The 8,193-nt window shown below is 34.6% G+C and overlaps 1 long non-coding RNA gene across 1 annotated transcript; it reads left to right on the forward strand.

Annotated features, from left to right (window-relative positions):
* Nucleotides 1-3,980: 3,980 nt before the first annotated feature.
* Nucleotides 3,981-7,816, forward strand: LOC117678134 (uncharacterized). Its single transcript, XR_004594909.2, has 3 exons — nt 3,981-4,275; nt 5,345-5,504; nt 7,625-7,816. It is a non-coding gene; the product is annotated as an uncharacterized LOC117678134 (long non-coding RNA).
* The last annotated feature ends 377 nt before the right edge of the window (nt 7,817-8,193 follow it).

Consider the following 8,193-nt stretch of genomic DNA (forward strand, 5'->3'; position numbering starts at 1 on the left):
CATGTGTAAATTGACCTAAATGGAATTTTCTTATCTTCACTATTCTAAAGGCATGTTTAAGCATGGCTGTTGGTCAAATACAAGCATGTGGTTTTATTTACTGAACATAGCTACAAATATATCATCCCACTGAATAATACTAAAAAAATCCATAATAGTTCTAAACTATTTCTGCGATGCTGTTATATTTATATGCTAAGGGAAAACAGTAAGCACCAAATTATTGCTGAGTATATTGTTGTATCATCCTGATCAAATTCCCACTGCTTCTGTGTTTGTGAGAATTTGCTATCAGATGAATTGTAGTTCTAGATGGGATGTTTCGTGTATGACATTGTCACAGAAAGCTCTTGAGACTCTAGAAAGAGTGCAGAGAAGAGCAACAAAGATGATTAGGGGACTGGAGGCTAAAACATATGAACATAGGAACTGGGTATCTCTAGTTTAATGAAAAGAAGGACTAGTGGAGACATGATAGCAGTGTTCCAATAGCTCAGGGACTGCCACAAAGAAGAGGGAGTCAAGCTATTCTCCAAAACACCTGACGGCAGGACAGGAAGTAACGGGTGGAAACTAATCAAGGAGAGAAGCAACTTAGAATTAAGGAGAAATTTCCTGACAGTTAGAACAATTAATAACTTGCCTCGAGAAGTTGTGAATGCTCCAACACTGGAAGTTTTTAAGAAGATGTTGGATAACCATTTGTCTGAAGTGGTGTAGGGTTTCCTGCCTAAGCAGGGGGTTGGACTAGAAGATCTCCAAGATCCCTTTCAACTCTGTTATTCTATTCTATATCCATCCTTAAAGCTGTCAACTGAACCATGAACCCAGTAGTGTCGACAGTGCATGATAAAAAATTTAAGATAGCGACAATAGGACAACTAACATTCTTTCAGTTTTTTATGCATATTGCTGAGGGTAGTCCAGTATATTAGTCCAATATTTTAACTATATTACACTATCTTTCAAGGTTTTGAACGGGACAAGCCTATCAGACATACATCAAAAATCTTGTCTTAAATCAACGTTTCACAGGCTTTAAGAAATAAAGCATAAGGAAACTAAGTTACATCTATGTTTCTCTCAATTCCTAACTTCAACATTCCGACTATCTAAAGATAAAACTATAGCTAATCATATGGGTTGCTGAAAATGGTTATGAAATTAGTATCTGTTGAGAACAGCCAATTCAGGGAAATAAGGAGAATTTGAGTAAAAATACTACACACACCACACTTTAGTTTTTGCAGTATTTGATAAGACTCCTATTCCAAGTGATTTTGTTTTATTTATACCTCATGCTGATGATTAAAATAATCCAACAAACTCCAATTTTTAGTTCATATGCTACAAATTAATTTTAGCTTTTAGATATTATGCCTACACTTGTTTTATTATTATTATTTGTCCTATTTTGTTTATTTGCAAGAGAGCTATCCTGATAATTAAATAATTCATTTTTGTCTCCTATATGGCTTGTTAAAAATTACTGTTTGTCATGCACTTTATTTCGAGCTATTTTAATGCTGTGAGAATATAGTCACTTAGTCCTAGCTGAATATCTTTTGACAGAATAACTGTACCGGAATTTAGTCTCTAAGGCATATTGAATTACTTAAATATTAGATATTGTTTCTGCCGTCTATACTATTAATGGGACATCTGCTAATGAAATGTAAATCTTGGATGTCAGTTGATGGAAGTACTGTATATTTAACATTTTTATCAATGGTAAATTAGAATCCATTATTTAGTCAGAGCTTTATAACTGCTCAAATATAGTTTGTCATAGTATTTAAAAACAGTTTATTTTTACCCAAATTAATAAGTGATTTCTATGTTGTTACTGTAACTAATTAACAACATATGATGATTTTTTTTTATATTTATTATATACAGGAGTGGGCTGCTGGGGGTCCACAGGGGTTTGGGAGAACCTCTAGCTAAGATTCTGTGCAGTTTGGAGAACGCCCAAATCCCATTCCTGGCTGGCCCCACCCACCCCACCCTGCCCTCCCAGGAATCCCTACATGGCCCATTTTGGATGTAGATAAGTGCAGAGCGCATGGAGACTCAAGGAGGGTGAAAAATGGGCCTACCGGAAATTTAGGAAGGCTGGAAATGGGCCTGTTTCTGGTCTCCAGAGAGCCTCTGGAGCCTGGGGAGGCTGTTTTTGCCCTTCTGGAAGGTCAAAGGAAGTCTCCAGAGCCCAGGGATGACAAAAACGTCCGCTCCGCCGTGGTGCAGGAGGCCAACCAGGCCACGCCCACCATGGCCACATCCACCCAGCAATCGGGCAGAGAACCCCTTGCTAAAATTTTTGAAGCCCACCCCTGATTATATCACTTTTATACTATGGTATTAGTAATTATTTTTTTAAAAAATTAACATGAACAGTTCAAAAAAGACAGGACACAAATGCATCGTTACTTCAGAGAATTCTTGCTAGTACTATCACAAAGAAATATCAACCGAGAAACAGTTGCAAAGCAATCAATAACATCAATCAGAATAGAGCTGGAAGGAACCTTGAATGTCTTCTAGTCCAACCCCTTGCTCAAACAGGAGACCCTATACATTTCAGATAGGTGACTATCCAGTCTTTTGTTAAAACCTCCAGTGATGAAGCCCTATAATTTCTGAAGGCAAGCTGTTACACTGATTAATTGTCCTCACTGTTAGGAAGTTTCTCCTTAATTCCAGTTGCCTTTCTCCTTGATTAATTTCCATCCATTGTTTCTTGTCTTGCCTTCTGGTGCTTTGGAAAATAAGTTCACCCCCTCTTCTTTGTGGTAGCCCCTCAGTCAATCCTGGCTGTAGCCTAAGAACATTAACCTTAGCAGAAACAGAAGAAAAAGTGACTCATAATGATCTGACCAATCCATTTTACTTTGCAGGGTAGGTGAGATATTTTAATTTTTATTTTGAGATGTGGCTAAAATAGAGCAGTGAAGAAATAGGATACACAAGAATTATGTGGAATATTTCAAAGCCTTCTTCAAGAACTGCCAACATCATTAGCTGCATTCACAAAGTCTTTCTTGCAACATTCTGGATTAAAACATATGCAGAGGGAAATGTCAGTTTTGGAAGGAGAGAGAGAGGGAGGGAGGGAGAGAGAGAGAGATCATTTGCCAATACAATTTCATTATTTATCTACAAATGTCTAAACTAAACTAAACTAAATAGGATATGTATATATAGAAATGTGCTTTTTTTTAAATCCATGTACCATACTTATAACACTTTTTTTTTCTCAAATATGTGTGTATAGCATTATTGCTTTAGAATACAGTAGTCCTAGTCGTGTTATAGTTAAGGAAGATTAAATCAAGTGTTATGTTCCTGTGAAAGTTTACTCAGATGTTAGTCTCATTGCATTTACTTCAACATATTCCTGTTTTATTATGTGTACACAAGAGTAAGCAAGAATACATCGTGGGTGGTAAATCTCACAAATTGTATTAGAACTATTTCTAAATAGAATTATATAGGATCCATAGCTTTTATTAATCAGATTGAAATCACCAGTTGCAATATAATCAATCTAAATTGGGTTCCTGATTGCATAAAGTTACTCTAAAGCAAAATCACTGGGCAAAAGGTTCTGAAATAAGATCATTCAAAGAAAAACATTCTTTGAAGCTAGGAACTCGTTCCAAAATTTCATCAAAGCCAGACAGCAACCAATCAAGTTCTTCTTCCATGCAAATTTTAAGGAATCTGCCCCATAGCAACCTTATGGTCATATCCATTTTCATATCATAATTATAGCAAAAGAAATTGATGATCCCCAGCCAATTTTCAAGCTACTATGAAATGCACACTACATTTAGACCACAATTTAATGCTTTATTATGCTTTCTTAAAATCCATTGAAATCAATAGGCTTAAGCATGCTGAATCTGAATTAGATTGTGGCTTTAAAGTTCATTAATGTTGCCATGGAGAAGAAGAATTCTCCTAGAACCTGAACTGTTGTTGCTAGAGCAGCTAAACTTTATCAGTCATCACCACCTTGGAATCAAACACAGAGGAGTGACTCAAAAGTCTCCTGTAAGCTCTTGAATCAATTGTTTGCTTGTTTGAAATTTTAGATTTAACCTTCACTGCATTTTCAAGGAAGTGAATATTTTCAGTTTACTTTAAGAGGCTCAAATTGCAGCAAAAGCCACCACTCAGTTCAGTTTCAATCTATTGCATGCATAGAATTTATGTATGATATAATCCTAATTATGCCTGTCCTTCCTGCATCAGCATTCTTCAATTGGACAGGTAAGACCTAATTCTGTTTACAGTTGTTGTTATTACTTCTAGGTCTGTCAAAGCATTCAAATATACATTTTTAAAAAGGAGATAGCTTCCCCCTCCTCTCTTTTCTTCTCTGTCTTTTTTTGTGTGGCGGGGTACTAAGTATTGCTGTACTAGGCTGTGGTAGATAATTACTCTTACATTAATCTTTCAATTTGTTACAACAAGCTAATCGTTGAATATTTCTTTTTTAAACAGAATAAATATGATGCCCTCAAGTGCAGAAAACAAATCTTCACATAATTGACATAGAAATCACTGAATTTTTTTTAGATCTGTTATTGTCTTTGGACAAATTGACTCTTTTTTAATATGTATATAGTATGTTAATAAGTTAACAATAATATTCTTGTTTTTTAATTTTAATTTAATTGAATGGGGTTTTATCCTTTATACTATGTGCCCATTTTATTAATCAAAATAGCCATTCTTTAGCTACTTTCCAATCTGCAGTACAAATAGCATGGGATTGCTAGAACTTTCCCTATGAGAAAAAAAAATCAAAACTCATTGCTCTGTCAAAGTCACATTCTCCTGAAATTGGACTGTCACAAAGAAAACAAATACTTAGAAACTCCAAGTAAATAACATAATTAAATATAGAACCAAAGAGCAGAAGGCAGGGAATGGTGCCAGAGAGAGAATCCACAAGGATCTCAGTGATTCAGTAGAGAGAGGTTACCCAAGAAAAACCTTGGAGATCAAAAACTACAATTAGAGTTTATCTATTGGTCAGGCACGAGCCAGGAAATGACCTGATACAGACATTACTTGCTGTAAGCAAAGGTCATTTACTGAAGTAGAATAGTTATTACAGGAAAGAAAAAACAGGAGTAATGCTGCAGAGACAAAATTCAAAACAAAAATTCACAAAAAAAGTGTGTTTTTAGATTCAGGAGCGTTTGGGATGATATGTCTAATGCAAATGTGAAAGTGTGCATTCATGCATTTACACATATATCATAGCTGGGCAAGAGAAACATTCTTTGTCCTTTCCATCCCCATAACTGTTTTTTTCAATTCCTGCTCCTAGTGATAGCAGAAAACCAAAGGTCTTGAACAGGATCAGAGAAGATGGAAGAATCACCAATGTTCCATCTTGTGTCCAATCATGTCTGTTACATACAGTATGTTAGTTTCTTCTCTGGTTATGTGGACCACTGTTAGAACCAGGAAATGCAACTTTGTAAGAGGTGAGTGTCCACATGATACAGTATATAAGCTAAAGGCCTGCCTCATGACATTTTAGCATGCTTCTATTCTCCCAATACAATGCATGCCATAACTAACAGACACATTTTAGAGCCAGTGTTTATACAAATATAGGTTCTAAGTTAAAAGTATAGGAATGTGAAATAAGGGGCAGGGGTTTTTTAGTGACCCAATCTAAGGCTCTTGAGATAGAAATTCTATATCTCAAGAATACACAAACAAATCATATTTTCTCTCTTAGAAATTAAATTAAATCTGATTATTCTGCAACGAGTACATAATTATATGCATTGCTTTAATCAGACAATAGCCAAAAAAGTTGTACAGTTCTAACATAAAAGTACTAGAACTGTATATCTACATTTACCAATTACAGGATAAACTGTTTCTTATTGCTTGATCACAATTGTTAGTCTGTTCCATAGCCAGCTCACATGATATATACTGAGCACACATGCTAGAGTTTATAAAACCTCCTGAAAAATTTCCATTGGGAATATACTTTGATTCAGCCTTGAACCAGAATTTGTAATTCTTGCTCTCTAACCTTTAACTTTGAAACTTGCACTCCATTTTGGTGGCGTTTTACTGTAATGTTATCTGGATCCACTAGAGTCAAACAGTATAGGAAATATGATTACAATAATTGTGTTAGAAATAAGTTGCTGTCATGATCAAGTAAAAGCCTCCAAAATGAAACTGATAAAATTGTATCTTTGACCTTCATGTCAGTTCTAAAGAAACACACTTCAAATGCTGTCTATGAATATTAGGATTATTATTTTTGAAATAGAGACTAGTTTATATTTCCTTCTGAGAGTTCAGAAGAGCTACCTTGTTTGTAAAAATTTGTAGACAGAAATAAACTCTGGACTTTTATGGAACAATAGGCCAGTAGTAAAACAGGCCAAAAGCTTCAATAGAATTAATGGACTAACTTGGCCAAGACACTTTGAAAAGGATTTTATTCCACAGATTAGATTCATAAAATGTATATATTTTAAACACTATTCTCCTTGTTCTTAACAATTCAATTATGTTTTGTCCCTGGAGAACTTCTAAGTATAGAACTCTGAATGTATAGATGTATGCAGAATAAAATATCAGAAGTAATGCTCAGTTGAATCAAAATAATATAAAAAGGAGTTGTATCCTCCCAACAATTTTATGATCTAGTTTCTAGCAGTGTGCGTATGTGTGTGTGTGTGTGTTTGTGTGTGTTCAAAGCATGTTTTAGAAGATAAATTTGTGATTATGTAACAAGCTTAATTTTACTTTGCTGACTTGTTCATTATTTAGATCATAGACTATGTTATCCTGAAAAAAATGCATAATAGAATGTGTTTTATGATTATGCATGATGGCAACAAAATGCATTTTAAACTAAACTGCAGTAAAAAATGAACTTCTATGTACAAAGTACAATACAAAAATCCATATGAGACCCTTTTTATTCATTAATGAAGTATCTCAACCCAATAAGAATCCTAGGCCATACAGTAAAGATAGATTAAAACTTTCACAACAGTGAGTTGTGAAAGTGCAACAGTTGTGAAAGTGCAAAATTAAGCTCCCTTAATTTTGCCCCACTTTCAATAATTATGGGCTCAATTGTTGAGGTAATGAATACTATCATTTGTTCAAGGAAATAAAAGTAAATTAACCAGAATGACAATTATAGACTTTCAAATGCCCACTGATATTACTGTCCCTTTCTTAGAATTAAACACTCACTGTATTTAACACCCAAATCTCTTTTTTCACTGACCTTTACTATAAACCTTTTCCTTGATGTGTTTTAAAATAGCTATTTAAATTAGACAATCAATCATCAAATTAGATGCATGACTATACACATCAAATTCCAGTTGTTTACTTTCATTCTGGCACATTCATAAACCTGCAGGTTTGAAGAATGTAATCAATTGGCATAAGCTTCAGTGTTAAATGGTCATCCCAGAAGATGTCTCTGCGTTGTTTTGAAATGTACTTTTACAAGGCATTTTAATAAAGTTTGTTTGTATTTTCCTTGATGAATAACACATTTGCTAGTGAATTTTCTGGGATGTTTGGTTCATGGTCTTTCCTTTCTTTCTCTTAGAAGTCTTTGGTGGTAGCAGCCTGCAGAAGCCTTGCGGGACTATCCCATTGTGATCTGACCTGGTCCTGGCTTTGTCCAAGTAATTGTACTCACAGTAACACTCATGACCCCAAGAAGTCATTGATAAGCCCCAGCACACAAAGTGCAGGGTTAAAAAAGTTTCAAATTTGAAGTGGGAAAAAAAATCTGTTAAGCCACAAAACTGGTATTTATTTATTATTTTAAAGTAGCCAAATGCTTCAAGATAGTTTTTTTCTAGCTCTTTCACAAATCGGATCAATATTTAAAAGAAACAGAAGGCTTATCTGGTATTGTAGTTAAGCATGTAGTGTAAAGGGATAAGTGTGCATTCCTAAGTTTTTCTTAAGAGCGGTGGCACGATTACACTTTTGCCATTTGCTGTGATATTTGATTGATCCTGAGATTTAAGATGAAAGATGGATTTATGCCACCAACGACTTAAATAAGTAATAAGGTATTGCTGATAATAAAGGTTAACATAAACAGCGCTGTTTCTGAGAAGTGCTCTAAATTGAAAATATATGGTTGATTTGATTAAGCAATATTTC

The sequence above is a fragment of the Pantherophis guttatus genome, chromosome 6 (genome assembly GCF_059756535.1).
Source record: "Pantherophis guttatus breed Tessera chromosome 6, ASM5975653v1, whole genome shotgun sequence".
NCBI lineage: Eukaryota > Metazoa > Chordata > Lepidosauria > Squamata > Colubridae > Pantherophis > Pantherophis guttatus.